The sequence below is a fragment of the Pseudochaenichthys georgianus genome, chromosome 16, assembly GCF_902827115.2.
Source record: "Pseudochaenichthys georgianus chromosome 16, fPseGeo1.2, whole genome shotgun sequence".
Classification (NCBI taxonomy): domain Eukaryota; kingdom Metazoa; phylum Chordata; class Actinopteri; order Perciformes; family Channichthyidae; genus Pseudochaenichthys; species Pseudochaenichthys georgianus.
The window spans coordinates 15,018,051-15,034,178 of NC_047518.2; the positions used below are offsets into that span (position 1 = coordinate 15,018,051).

General features: G+C 42.8%; 1 pseudogene; it reads right to left on the reverse strand.

The window, feature by feature from the left end:
* Positions 1-11,729: 11,729 nt before the first annotated feature.
* Positions 11,730-15,556, reverse strand: LOC117461560 (G2/M phase-specific E3 ubiquitin-protein ligase-like; annotated as a pseudogene).
* Between the last annotated feature and the right edge of the window lie 572 nt (positions 15,557-16,128).

A 16,128-nucleotide genomic window follows, 5' to 3' on the forward strand; every position in this document is an offset into this window, starting at 1 on the left:
TCCAAAGGGAAAGGATTGACGGGCCGTTCTTTACAGCTCTAGCCGGCACTGCGTGCGCACGTGGCGGTAGTGCCCTTAAAGCCCCAACCGGCACTGCGCATGCGCGTGGCGGTGGTGCCTTCACAGACCCGTTTATTATCCGCCTTTTGAGAGAGGCCGTAGCTGCTCTCAGAAGGGGATTTATGGTTAACGGACTGTTTATTGTTTTTCTTTTCATTTTTTTGAGCTGCGCCCTTGGCCGAAGCCTGGATGCGTCAGCGAAAAATGGTTTATTCAAACAATAATGATGTGACATGTGTTTTGTGCGGACTTGAGGATGGCGTTGAGGCATCTCTTGAGGCAGCGGGAACACAATTCGAGCCGGAGAAGGAAATTCCAGCTCTGTCACAGATGGGAGAAGGAGGGGCTGTCATGCCGCTCGCTTCTTCCTCCTTGATTGCTGGCCGAAATTCTGGGTTGGCTGCGCCTGGGCTGCAGCCGGGACCGGAGATTTTCTAGACCAACTCGCCCTTGTCTCCTGCCTGGGCTGGGGACTCGGGGCGGGCTGCGACCTCTGCTGATCTGGTACTCTAGATCCAGCAGGGTTCGGAGCAGCTTGGGCGAAGGGTTGCTGTTGCGGAGGCAGCGGCTGGACCCTTCGAGGGAGACAGAGGTGGAGGGCCTCGTCTTCCTTCTTTTTCGACTCGCACCTCCTCTGCATGGAAGCGAGAGCAGAGCCGAAAATTCCCTCGGGAACGATGGGCATATCCAGCACATCTTCCTTTTCCCGGTCCGGGAGGTTGGTGAGGTTGAGCCATCTAGCTCTTTCCTGCACCACCATGATCCCCATCACTTTGCCCGTGGCCTGGACGGCGCAGCGTTGGACACGGAGACAAATGTCTGTGACCGCGGCTATCTCATCCAGAGTGGCCGGTCCAGAATCGCTCGACAGATCCTCACAGAGCTCCGCTTGGTACGCGGTTAGCATCGAGGAAACGTTCAGAGCTCTGGCGGACAATGCTGCAGCTTTGTAGGCCCGTTCCGTCATGGTCGACTGGAATCGGTCTGTTTTTGCTGGCAGTGTGGGGTTCCTGCTCGGTGACGGGCCCATCCTCGGTAGGAGGTGGGCTGCCACCAGCGGTTCCATAGGCGGTATGTGGAGCAGGCCGAGCCTCTCCATACCGTCACAGTCAAGGGAGGAGGCACCTGGATTGGGGCCTTGTTGCTAAAGGGCCGGTCTCTCCACGAGACCGACACCTCATCCAACATCTCCGGGAAGACCGGGAGGAGTTGCCTCTTTGTCCTCGTTGTTTGGAAAAATAGTTTTCCCTCGTAACGGGACCTGGAGGTCTCCTTGGCCACTTCGGGCCATGGGATGTCTAGTCTGCCCGCAGCACGTTGACACACGGCTTGTAGGTCCATACTGAGACAGGGCGAAGCTGGTGTGCTATCGCCCGAGAGAGCAGCCATCGCTCCAGGCTTTGCAGCCTGAGCTGGTGACATGAAGACGTCGTCTTCTTGCTCGTCCGAATCAGACAGGAGGAACTCAGAGGCATCATCTTCGTCCTCCATGTAATTTAATTCCAGGACATCCTCCGCGGGTGAAACCATGGTGAGGTCCAGTCGGGAGCCCCAGCTTGGTATAGCGTGGGGTCCCGTTCCCGCGTCCTTTGCCGCCACCGGGACCCGGCCTGATATGGCGCGGGAAACCGGTTCCGCGGTTGATGAGCCCCAGGCCGTGAAGGCGAGGGACTCAGTCTCTGCGGCGGACGCCCCCGTGTCTTGGTTGCCAGCCGGCCAACCAGTGGACATGAGGGGATCCTGTCCCGACAGGCTAGCTTGTCGTGCTAACCGTCGGCGATGGCTCTTTATGGTGAGGTGGGCACGAGCCGGGGTCGTCGATAGCCTCCTGGGCGTGTTCCAGCCCGAGGCAGGACGAGCAGACCTGGTGTGAGTCTGTGCCTGCTATCTTCAACCCGCAGTCGCAGAACCGAGCCTTCGAGTCCCTGACTCCTCTGGTGTGAGGGAGACCCGCTCTTAACAGGTATGTCGAAAAAAAGTGTCCCAAACTGTCCTTTATCCGGAGAAAAAAGGTAGTGTGGGTCTTTTCCTCTCAAATAATATTACCTGGTGTGGCAATATTCTTTAAATCCTTTTATCCTCCGGGGAAGAAAAAAGAAGAAAAAACGTCCTCGCTACCGTGGTGTCGGCAGTGAGGGAAAAAAGCACAAGCTAGCAACTGGTGTGTTGCTAACTTGCAAGTCAAAATCTTACCTTACTTCCAGAGGAAGAATTCGGCGAGGTTGACTATGGTACTTCTTCTGAGAGAGAATAGGGTAGCCGGCTAACGCCCGTCGACCGAAAATTAGCTTTGGGTTCAGTCTGTGGACTGTTAAGCTAGCCCGGCTACCGTTCGAGATGTGCTCTGAAGCGAGAAGAGGTGTTTGAATGACGCATGCGTCGTGGCGCAAGCTACTTATAGGGGGTGATTTCCCCTGACGTTGACGTCAAGATCACCAGCCAATCGGGATTGGCGTAATGAGATTGATGCTTCTGTTTGCTCCGCGATGAGGCGCATCCCATAGTGAGACATCGAACGGAGTGTTATGAATGAGAACCAAAACATCAGCCGTTAGCTCTTAGCACTCAGAGCTCACAGCTCCTCATATCTGTTCAGAAACTAGACAAAAGTTAAAGTACAAACCACAGAGTGTCTATGTCATGGCGAATACAGTTGCTGGTTTATTTCTGTTTGTAGGCCGTTGTTGTGAGTTCAGACCAGTGGTGTAGTGGGCGTTGGACGCATTGGATGCGGGGGTACGCCGTACCCCCACTTATTTGGAGCATGATCTTTTTTTTAATAGTCTAATAAATATAAAATCTTTGCCAGTGTTATCAGTTGCAAGTGTGTATTTGTTGTAATAATGACAAAACCATAATACATTTCACAGTAATTATAATACAAAATAAAAACGATTTCCTTAAAGAATTATGATTCGTCATCACGCTCGTGACCCCGCGAGCTTTGGGTGTGTGTCAGTGACACACCCACGCCGATTTTGCGGCAGCTCTTTCCCTCAAGAACGCTAACGAAAAAGCTCTATTATGGCAGGCAAACATTTTTTACTTGACTTATTTTCTAATTCTTAATATAATTCACAAGAAGAAAGAGGCTAGCAGCACCGAAGCTACAAGTTAAGCTGCTACTAGTACAACATCAGAAGAGCCGCGTGGATAATGCTAGCACTAACGTTAGCTGTGCTAGCAACGTTCCCCTGGCTAGCTCAAGCTCACCTTTCCCAGAGGTATGGACGGAGGAGATGTGGCGGAGGAAACAAGAGGATAGACTGCAAAGCTGGGAAACAGGGCTGCAAAGTGTGTTCATCCATTTCGGATTTATCAGTCTTCAAAATGCGAGGTGTGTGTGTGTGTTTGTGTGTGTGTGTAATTTCTGGGCCCCATGAAAGAATCTATTTGTGGGCCCCAATCCATGAGAGTGCGCGTTGGCGTGCACGCTAAAAAAAATGTGGCCATTTATTTATTGATGAAAACGCATAATATGGTTTTTACCTATACATTCGGATCAGCAGTTCAACACCTGAACTGGTGGGTGAGCCTAGTAAAGGATGTCGCATTGCGTTCATCTTCAATGAATGGACCAATGCAATAGTCTACCAAAGAAGCTTGAGTCGCACTAGCTAGGCATATTTTCCCCTATTCTTGTGACAATGTATTCTGATACTCAACATACAAAAGCTGTTACTTGTCCTGTCTCTCTGTAATCCCATCTCCAACACAAATAGTCTACTCAAGCACACTATTAGGTTGACAGACACTTACATTTTGATGTGCTCTGTCGTATTCAATCGTTCCCTGTTTGGATATACCTTTTACGAAGCAGATTTGGAACTGTCGCGGGCAGAGCACTAGCTTTTTTGCTGTAGCGGCCGGGTTGCTGCCTTTCTCAGCAGAGTGCTAAAGCCCTACCTGTTACACTCGCAAGTAATTCGAGGAGGCGTGAGTGACAAGTGTTGAGCTATTGGTGGGGACAATTCAGGATTCTTGGATACTGGTGGGGTCATGACCTTGCGTCCACCCCCTAAACGACACGATGAAACCCAACCTCGAAAACCCTGTTGAAGTTAATGAACTGTAATGGACTGCAAGAAATCAACATGCACTGACTATCAACTTTATCTTCTGTCTATTTAATTGAAAATTACACCCAATACAGGAATGAACAAACAAAAAATCTCAACATTCTTTGACTTATTAAATTAAGATTTGAACAACACAAGGACAAAAGTATAAATTAACTGAAGATTTGAACACAATTATAAAACAATAAACTCTCAGGACATGAACACACTTACAGCAAACCATGAAAAATGTAGTGCTAGAGGACTATGTATCAGATAGTAATTGTTCACAATGTATGCTTACTATAGGGAAACATCCCACAATCCTGTCATAGACTGGATTTGTATCCCTAAATCCCGAACGCCAATCGCCGGACCTTCTTGGTGGCAAAATCTTTTACGAGCTCTTTGAAATCAAGTGACAGAGCCAGCTTGCTTTCAATCGATAACATTGCAAGGCTGTTCAACCTCTCTTGCGACATGGTAGATCTTAAATAGCTCTTGATAAGTTTCAACTTACTAAATGATCTTTCACCACCAGCTACGGTAACTGGGAGCGTCAAAAAATTCTGAGAGCAATGCAAACGCCTCCAAAAATTCTCTGGAGTTCCATCTTGCATATTGCATTCAGTAGATCAAGAGAGCTACAATCAGGGGGGAAAGTGGCAGAAATCTTTTATTGAGATGCCTTATCTCACTCTCAAACTGATCTGTGAGATCCTGTGAGTATTTCTCCCTCAGTGGCTGACACACAGAAGCCATGACACTGTCACTCAACTTCCCAATTTTAAGTATGGCAGCAAATTCTTCAACAATATTTGCTGTTGTTTGGAACCGAGTGTCCAAGTCACTTATGATCTGGTCCATGGCAGTGAAAAACACAGTGTTACGGAATGTTGTTTCTGGCCTATCCTCCTGACCTGTTCCTTCAGCAGTTTCATCATGAAACCTCTTCCTCCTCCTCTCACGGCAAAGTTCTTTTTTTAAATGAGGTGGAACCTCCATTTCCTTAGCTACCATTAGCCGCGTTCACACTGCGGTACTTTTCCCACAAAGGTTCATGCGAACTTAGTTCATGCAAACTCTTTAGTTCGCATGAACTAAGTACAGATCGCGTTCACACCAGAAAAAGTCCCTGGGGGTAGATTAGGCAAATGAAGCCGCTGACGTCACTTCTTCTTCTTCTGCTTTGGGTTTACTGGCAGGCCGCAAACCACTTCACGGCGTATACTGCCGCCCAAAGTCCCCGGCCGGAAGTCCCCTTCTGAGTAAATCGCCAGAACGCCGACACCTCCTCATCTCCACCGCTCCCATGTTTTATTTTGTGTTGCCATAAGTTAGTCTCTCTGCGTTTCTGCGCTGGGCTAATGCTAATGCTAATAATGCTAATGCGAGGATAATAAAATGGCGGCTTCACAAAACTTTTTGGGAGTTTTACGGGGCGTGGTTTGCAAACCGCCCAGCCAATCAGAAATATAGCTCTTTTCTCAAAAAAGAGCCGCTCGAAAGTCCCTGCTCTCTAGCAGGGACTTTCGAGGGGATTAAAAGGTTCGCATGAACTACTTTTAGTACCGGCTCTTTTTGGTGTGAACGCGATCATGAACTAAGTTCGCATGAACCTTTGTGGGAAAAGTACCGCAGTGTGAACGCGGCTATTGATGCCTCAGACAGAATAGCATCCCATCCATTTCTGAGAGTCTGCATCTCATCTTTTAGTGCAGCAACATTACCTGCCTCCACCTCTATTGAGATTGTCCCTGACTGGAGTATCACATTTCTGTCATCAACAGATTGCAATACTTCCACCCAAATGGTGAGAAGGACAATGGCATCAAATGACATGAGGTAGTTCCTCAGACCAACAGCTTCAGATCTGGCCTCACCTGTGAGACTGCATGAGCTCAGTATGGTAGCAAGGGCTTCAATGACACCAGGTAGGTGCTTTGCTACAGGTTTCACAGCATCAATTCTCGCACTCCAGCGAGTGTCAGATAGCCTATGTACAGAGCAACCTGTTTTCTTTTTGTATATAGACCAACGAGATGGACTGGCACAGGCGGTTAATGTAACCAAAAAAGTTGGACACTTCAGGGCTCGATTCTGCAGCATGCACGCCTACCAGATTCAACGTGTGGGAGGCACAAGGTGAGAAAGTAGCAAGATTATTCTTTTTCAGTATTTGGGCTTGGACTCCCTTGATTTTCCCTGACATATTCGCCCCATTATCATACCCTTGCCCCCTGCAATCACTAATGTCTATCCCTAGATCCAGAAGCACACTCTCCATCATGCCTGCTATTTCACATCCTGTTTTTCCGTTGAAATCTTTGAATTCAATAAATCTTTCAGTGATCTCCCATTCGCCTGTGTCTTCATTATAATGTACATATCTTATGAGCACAACATTTTGCTCGGTGTGGGAAATGTCAGGCGTTGCATCACAAATGATTCCATAGTATATGGCATCCTCCCTTTCCGTCAGAATGGTTTTTAAAACCTTTCCCCCACACAATTCAATAAACTCGTTCTGGATGTCTGGGCTCAGATAATGAGTTAGCTGGCTTCCTTTTTTGGATGTCCTGATTTTGTCTAAGTGGTCTTTCAAGAGTGGATCATATCGTGACAAAAGTTCTAGCGTACCTACAAAATGTCCATTGTGGACAGCATGCGTTTTACCTCGGAAAGCTAAACTCCTCGTTGCCAAGTGCAGAGTGACATCAAGGAGTCTCTGCAAGATAGCTTTGTTTTTCTCAATTTCAGACTGTAGCTCTCTCTGCAACTGATGATCAACGCCACATGCAGTCATAACCGAACACTGTAGGTGTTTCCATCGCAAATAACAGTCCCTGTGATTCCTACTTGTTTCATGGCTTGGGAATTTATCATACATGCGACACCACTCGACGTCACACATTTTGTATCCCTGGTCACTACTCAAAGCACTAAGAGAGGGTCTTTTTTGCTCCTCGGAGAAAAGAACACATGGTATGCAGAACAGTGCATTTGCACTTTCACTGTGAATCAACCAGTCCCTTTTCACTTTTCCCCTACCCTTATCTGCTTTGGTGTATTTCAAGTAATCTGGAAATCTCTTTCCCTTTGAATCATGTGGAAATTCTTGATCTGTTTCTCGCATTGCTAATTTCTTTACAATAGTTGCCCTGTCCTTGTCACTCATCCTAGCTGGGAACAACCCTGGGTCAAGTGATAGCAGATCTTCTACCTCAGACACCACTACAGGTGGCTCAGTATCTGTGGCATCCTGTGTCGGAGCCTCACTTTGTCCCTGACATTGACTGTCCATAGCTACTTCCTCCTCATCTGTGCTGCTTTCATGGTCCTCGATCTCTTCTTGTACTGGTACTTCTGCCTCTTCACCTCTGCTCCCCTCGTTGGCTGCCTTGCTCGAGGGCCCTGGCTCTAGAGTATCCATAGTGTACATAATTTATAAAATGCCCTATAATAGTAATAACACAGTACAGCTCGAGCTATCTCTTAATTGTTATAATAATAATAATAATAATAATAATAATATTAATAATAATATTAATATAATATTTTCCAATTGCTCAAATCTAGCTATAGCTACTGTAACAACCTCAATTTAATGTGCCAGTGGTCAATGGTATTGCAATTACTGGAAGAACTAGAGTAACTAAATGTGAATATTACCTAAAGTTGTATTCAATGCATGGTAAGCATATTTAAAATCTGTTTGTTAACCACAAGCCCTGCTGCTTTACCTCCCTCTCCTTCAACTGGGAGCTGGCCTGAGGGAAGGGGTACTGATCCTGAAGCCGCATCTGTGCATTAGAGCAGATGTGATTAGCATGTAACATTATACAGGTTAGGTTAGCTAGCCATAGCAAAAGGGCATAGCTGCTGGATACAAATTCACTGGGCTCATCTACACTCATCTAATTTTTGATAGCAACAGGTAGCTAACGTCAGCCACAAATGTTGGCCAAGCTGTTATGGGCTTCAAAACAAGTTCTGTGAATAAATACCTTTCTTGTGAAAATACTTGGTGACTAGCTGTCGACCTCTTTTATTATTTTCCTCTTGCTGACGTTTTTTCTTTCGTTTCTGAGCTCCTGATTCATGAGCTGTAGAGGACATTTTCCTGTCAGTCTGTTCAAGCTGCAAGCTGCTGGTGCGCTGCTGTGCCGCCTAATTATAGTTGAAAGTGGGGGTGCAAGATTAGTAACTGGCAGGCAAGGGGTGGTTTGGAGTGGGTCAGGCACGACCACCTCCATTGCAGAATTTTTTTAATTTAATGAACACCTGTACGTACAATTTCCTGCAATATAGAGCACAGAACTGTCTCAAAATCCTATGGGATCCTAAAGGATTCCAAAAACGTATAGAGATTCCTAGAGCATTTTTTGACTAGGGATGTTATCCTATACTTTAAAGGTGGGGTAGGTAAGTTTCAGAAACCGGCTCGAGATCGCTAGAATTTGAAAATACACAACCGGAGAAAATCTGCCACTTCCTTACAGAGCCCCTCCTCCAACACACACGAACGCGCACATGACCAATGAGGGCACGAGATAAGTTTGTGCCCCGATGGAAGGCTGACAGGCAGGTAGGCCATCCAATCCGTTTTAGCCGGGCCGGCTACTTGTACTTGTACCGTTGTACTTTTTACAGTATCACGGCTTCTACAGATGAAAAATTTTTTATGGATGTTTTGTCAAAGCACTTAAGATATTCATTGCTATCGGGATGTTAAGAGCATTCCATGGAATATAACAAAAAGTGTATCTCGAGCCGGTTTCTGAAACTTACCTACCCCACCTTTAAGCTGTCTGATATCCCATTACCTGTAACTCTTGGGTCTCTTTCTCACTTCCTCTGCCTCCTCCCTGAGTCTGCACAGTCACCACATCATTCTACATTAAGGAGAGCAATACACGTATTGAATACACTGAACTGGGTTGAATACACAATCTTTATGCTACTCTGTAAAGAAAGGGAGAGGGGGGAATATATTATCCAAGTATTTGTGTCTTAATTTGTTATGTTATCCTACACTTTAAGCTGACTGATATTTCCATTACCTGTAACTCGTGTGTCTCTTTCTCTCCTTCTCTGCCTCCTCCCTGAGTCTGCACTGTCACCACCACATCATTCTACACAGGAGAGCAATACACGTATGAATACACTGAACTGGGTTGAATACATGATTTTTTATTTTTTCTGCCATCTTCTACCTGGTTGGCTGGCTACACACACACACACACACACACACACACACACACACACACACACACACACACACACACACACACACACACACACACACACACACACACACACACACACACACACACAGTGTGCAGGTTAGTTACAGTAGGAGATAGGCTTCTATCATTCTATAATTCATTCTTCTTTTATTTTCATTTCAGGTAGTTGTACCTTAAGAGAATTGAAGGCTGGCATCTGTAAATGCAGATAGATATAAGTACTTTATTCTTATTTTATTATCATTATCATTATTTTCTTTCCAATTAAATGAAATCAGAAAATAAGTGTTATATGATGGAAAATATGAAAGTCAATGCTTGAAGGAAAATGGACTTCGGAAATCAGTTTTTAATTTTTTATTTACTGTTCTGTAAAAGTCTTGTCGAATGTAATGTTTTATGTTTTGTGTGGACCCCAGGAAGACTAGTTGTTGTCATCCTAATAAACTCAAACTCTAATGGGCTTCGATCTACCAGGTAGCTAGCTAGTCAAACAACTGGTTGATGTTACTAACTAGCTAGCACATGTACGGTGGCTGGGAAGTGCAATGAACAATTACAAAGTGTGAAACACTTTAACAAAGCTTGAGACACATTTACATTTTATAAAACAAAATTACATTAGCAAAAACACTTTTACCAAGGAAAAAACAAATTTACATTTTATAAAACACTTTTACCAAGGACATAACAATTTAACATTAACAAAAACAAATTAACAAAATGCGAAACACTTTTACCATAACTGAAACACTTTAACATTTCCTGAAAGACATTAACATTTCCCGAAACACATTAACATTTGACGAAACACTTTTACAAACCAGAATCAAAGCGGAAAGGGAATGTCCATCATACCGGAAGTGACGTGACGTGATTGGCTCAAATTTAAGTTTGTTTTGGCAGAAAGACCATAGGTACGAGTGTGTTTACGTTCGGTAAACATGTTTTGTCCGTTTTGTAGAAACAACCTGGGACAAGTGACACGGTTTTGCTCATCTTGTGGACAATCTCTGGAGTGTTTAAAGGACACGGACCAGACAGAAGGACCAGATATTATTCAGAAGGACTTGGATGAGTGTGTGAGACTGTGGAACAGTCACAGGATTCGTCCTTCCAGAACAGCATCATGTCCAGGAGGAGTGCCCAATGAACTGTACTACTTGCCACACAGGTATTACATTGGTGATGGATTGATACTTCTTTGTCTGTTTTTATCTTAAATGTAATTAATACTATTGTCTTCTATTTAACATAGATTTGGCTCCAGGGACTGTGGATTTGAGATTGAACAGGCAGAATTGGATGCTGTTCCTGAGACAAGCCTGTCTATAGCTCCATGTGGGGACCAACACATGCAGGAGTACTTGGACTTTGCTATGGAGCGCAATGACCTGCAGAAGCCAGAGAACTGGGAGACTGCATCAGAACTGTACATGAAGCTGAAAGAATATGCTCAGTTATAAAGTAATCGAAAAGGTATTCAGAAGTACAGTAGCACTGTTTCACCACTCCAAATCAGATTTCAGGGCTCAACAATGCTTGGTTTCATGGTTTGTCAGACTGCATTTACTCTTTTCCCTGTGATGTATCCAAATGATTATGGTATTATCACAATATTTGTTTCAATGTCATTTATACGGCACCAAATCACAGCATAGTCATAAAATAAATATCTTAATCATTATAAAATATAACTGGAATAACAACAAACAACGCTCCAATTAGCAAGCACAAACAATGTTATGTTGTGTGTGTAATTGTGTGCAGAAAGAACATTTCTGTATAAGTCTTATTTCAACCATGTGGACTCACTGGAAACCTGAGAATGAATGACTGATTTACAACAAAGAAGCTATGGGTCGCAATGTGAAATTAGTAGAGCAAAGTTCAGAGTATTTATAAAGATTGTATAGGTATAGAACAATACTTTGATTTTGTCCTAAACTAAATGGACAACATGAGCTGTGAGAAAAAAAAGACACGCTCACATCTAACAACGACAATATGAACAACCTTCATAGAGTCTGTACTCAATGGGTCATCCAGTCACATGACTTAAAAACAGCCAAATCCTGGAGAATTTTGCATTCCAAAGTCCATTTGGGACTTAAACACATTGTATGCGTCAAGGAGTGGTAGTTTCAATGTGTTGGAACAAGTGTTTGCCATTGGGAATGGAGAGTCATCAAGGAACTCTATTCCTGGCGATGGTTCAAATCCAGATGGGGGAAGTGAAGTCAGCCCAGTCGCAAACATCAAAACATCCTCCAAAGACACAGCAGTCTGGCTTTCTGCAAAGAAAACATGTTCAGATACATTTTGGCAATGTGTTTCCTGAAATAGTTATAAAAACAGCGATTTACAAACCTTCACAATCGAGGAGATAGTCTGCCCAGTAGCCCAAAGTGTGGCTTTCCCTAAGCCTCCTGTTACTCCCTGGTGGACTGAGGTCAGGCTTGAAGAGTCGCTCAAGTTCCAGAGCAGTAAGTCGCTTTTCAGAGTGGCACAGGACCGGGGCCAGCAGAGTAGGGTGTTGCTGTAGTGCGTTTAAAAACTGAAGGGCTGAAAGACCCTCCTTGAATCTGAAGAGTGAGCAAAAAAAAATTCATCACAAAGTCACATTTAAATAACCAATTCCTAAAACAAGGGGGGGGTGGCATGAGCACTTAAAGATTGGCACAAGACAGGCAGGGAAACGAGAGACGGACATCCCATATCAGTTATACTACACAGGCACACATTTTGACACTGACTAATTTCTAACAGATAAACATAGAATAAACCAAAGAACCAACCAAAAAACTAAAACCAAACATTTTAAACAAAAAATTCTTACATACATTTAAAAAAAATCACATGAATACAAATATGATCTTACCTGTCAATTACAGATGAGTTTCAGCCAATAATGTACCACTGGAGGTAGTCTGACACAATTCCTTTATTTCCTTCAAAACAGAAGCCACATGTCTCAGACAACCTGCTGTCTGTGTGCTGTGTCTCATGGTCATTTCTTGCAAGGCATCCACTGAGGCAGCATTCTCAATCTGAAGATTATAAAATGGACAAACAATCCAGTCAATAACTGCATGTACTGTATATTCTTGCCATTTTTGTTCCATTACAAGTTTTATATATTACCATTACTACTATCCTTGTGCAATATATACCTGGCTGCTAAATCCTCTACGACAGGATGTGTTTTTTGTAAATTGTGTTTGTGTTCTTTAATAGTTTTTAATCATTCTTCTTAGGTAACATTAAGCTGTCTTTGGCTCTTTTCTGCTCCAGCAATGTAAATGTTCCCTCTGTGGGACTAAAAAGGGTATTCTGATTCTGATCACAAAACAAAAAATGAAGCCAATTCGGTGTATGTGATAAAGGTAAAGTAAAGATGTCTCAAAACACTGCAGGAACTACATAATAATCCACCCTACCACACTGTTGCTGTATGCAATTCTCACCTCTTGTAAAGCTTTCCCTACTTCTTCATCAGTTATTAAATCAACTGTTGCTTTGAATGAAGGCTGGCCTGCAAGATAATGTACAAGATCTTCTGACAGGAAATGTGGCCCTGGACCTCCATGCACAACTGACACCGCAATCATCTTTCCTGCCAAGTAGTATTCATCCTCCCTAACAGCTGTGAATAAATGTATTCATATTGCAAAATTAAAACATTATTTATTATATACTTTAATGTACTGTAATGACACTCAAAGTTTTGGAAAATTGTTCAAGCAACAAATCATGTCATGTGATATATATGGTTAATGATCATTAACAATTGTATTAGTACACTTCTAACCGTATGCATACCATTTGCATTGTAGACCAAGAAGCGGCGTCCGTCTGGTCCATCAAAAATGGGCCGGTCTTTCAGATTCTTCATCAGTAGAGATAACAACTCTCTCCTGGGACCACCTGAGTCAATTCCTTCTTCGAAAACACCAGCATCATCAGTGCATTTTACCAGCATGTCACAGTTTTCTGAATACGATGTACGCTTGAAACCTCTGACTGCTCCATCCCAAACATTAGCCCTTGAAATGTTGAACCGGCTGACTCTTCCATGATCAATAGGCTGTGACAGGTTAGCAATAATGGCAGGTAATGTAACGTTCATCTCCTCCCTGTAAAGGACACAAAGTGACCTTATTAGTGGATATTCCAGAGGGTGCAAAAACAGTTAAAAAAATTATTTTTGTACCAGAAATATTGTACAGAGAATTTTTTTAATGCCACTGTAATAGCTGTCCGTTTACATTTCAGTGTCCAATAAACTCGTCATGTTGACTGCAACCAGCTCCTCGTCCTCTTCTTCAACACATGGTGCATACAGGTCTGTGTATGTACTGTTAGGAAATGATAATTCCCATGTTAAAACATCTTACAAACAAAAATGTCTTTCTCGTGTAAGTGAGTCACTAACATTTGTACTTACCTGTAGCAAGTAGTCTTGTCTGTATTTGTTTTGGGTGGACCCATATCCTCAGTATCAGATATTACTATCTGAAATACAAATACAAATGTCTGTAACAAAACAACACTGAACGTTAGAAACATCAGGCTTCCACAATCTGCCTCAATACCTGTCCAGGCTGAGTTGTGGATGAATGTCCAAGTGCCTTCCTGAAACATGATAAATTATTAACTTCATTATACAGGGTATAGTTAAGTTTTAAGTAACATTTAGAGGTAGGGGGAACCATAAGATTTATAAATAACAGATTATTTTTGTTTGAAATTAGATGACATGTATAGTATTTTTGTATCCATGTTCACCAGAGAAAATGCTGTGGCCTATTCTTATCATCCACTTAAAGATAAATTACTTATTTTGTAAAAATAAGTACAAACTTACCCTTCATTTTCAGGTTTGTGTTTTGGAGTACTTTTGTTTCGTGGTTCAAATTCAAATACCTGAGAGTAAAAGTGTACAATTATCAACAGCTTCCATTATTATTCCCTTACCACATATGTCTATCAACAGTGAAACGTTGTCAGTGTTTCTGATAGTAATTGTAACTGCCAAGTTGGTTCTTCTAAAATATTGACCAGAATATAGATTTCCTGCTTAAAATCAAATGTATATCAAATAAATAAATGAACATTAAAATAAAATCATTTACGCACCACAGTGTCAGCCTGATTGAATTCAGCTGTGCTCCTAGATGTGATGACAATATCCGAATCAGAGTCTGAGGTATCATCCCCTGTAGTAAAAGCAAAACGTTCAACACATTATTATGTATGCTGCAGTAGAGGATGTTAACATGTAAAAATATTGAATAATAACATCCACAAACCTCCTCTAAAATGTTTCTCAAGGCAAATGAAAAGGGTGATCCTGGCATATGCCTTTCCTAAGTCCTTTTTATATTCTGCCAATGTGAATGGCTTTTCTGAACCAGGCACATTGACAACCTCTGAGCAGTCTGGATACAAAAGGACGTACGGTCCTTCATCCATGTCCTTGTTAAAGGCTTTCATTTTCTGGACAGCTCGTTCCAGTATAGCAGGTGCTGCTACCTCCGGGTCTGTAAACAACGGGAGTGTTTTCCCTCTCCGAGGCTTTAAATCAACTCCTTGTGGCGACATCATTCCTATGTTTATCTAGTAAAATAGCAGAGAGATATAAGTAATGACACACAGAGACACTGAGATTTGTATGAAACGGATAATGCAGCTTACCTGGACTCGTCTCTTTTCTTGTTTAAGTCTTCCTTTCCCACAGTTAAAAGACTGTTTCTCTTTTGACTTTGAGTTTCTGTACTCCATGAAAAGTTTATAGGATGGGCCTGGTTGTTCTGCTGGTATGAATAGTTCCAATACAAATGTAAAAATTAGCAGCTCCAACAATCAGCAATAGCAAGTGTGCATTAAGGTTTACGGAAAGCCTAAAATAAAAACTAGCATATTAGCTCAATGCGTTGCTATTCCGTTAAGACATGGATTGGTATTTGACTGATATTAAACTGCGATTGCACTTTTATTTACTGCATGTCTGACATTAGCATCACAAAGCTAGCGCAATACTACACTTACTTTGTTTAGCATTTTCCGGCTGTTTCGATGTCCCCTGCGCGCTTGGTACACCCGTCTGGTCCGTGTCCTTTAAACACTCCAGAGATCCTCCACACGAAAGGCAAAACCGTGTCACTTGTACCAGGTTGTTTCCACAAAACGGACAAAACATGTTTACCGAACGTAAACACACTCGTACGGTCTTTCCACCTAAACAAATTTAAATTTGAGTCAATCACTAAGACGTCACTTCCGGTATGATGGACATTCCCTTTCCGTTTGATTCTGGTTTGTAAAAGTTTCGGGAAGTGTTAATGTGTTTCGGGAAATGTTAAAGTGTTTCGGGACATTTTAATTTGTTTCAGTTATGGTAAAAGTGTTTTGCATCTTGTTAATTTGTTTTCGTTAATGTTAAAGTTTTCCTTGGTAAAAGTGTTTTTGCTAATGTAATTTTGTTTTATAAAATGTAAATTTGTCTCAAGCTTTGTTAAAGTGTTTCACACTTTGTAATTGTCCATTGCACTTCCCAGCCACCGTACAACGTCAGCTAACCGCTAGCTAACATAAAGAGTGACCTGTAATTCAATGCAGGGAAAATGAAGAGAAGGTGATGATTATAAATGTGTTTTATTGTATTGAGTGGTAGAAGTAAAGACATGTCTAACATATTCTTTGTTTGAACAACTTACTGAAAAGGTCTGCCACCAATGACAGACTGGTCGCGGTGATTT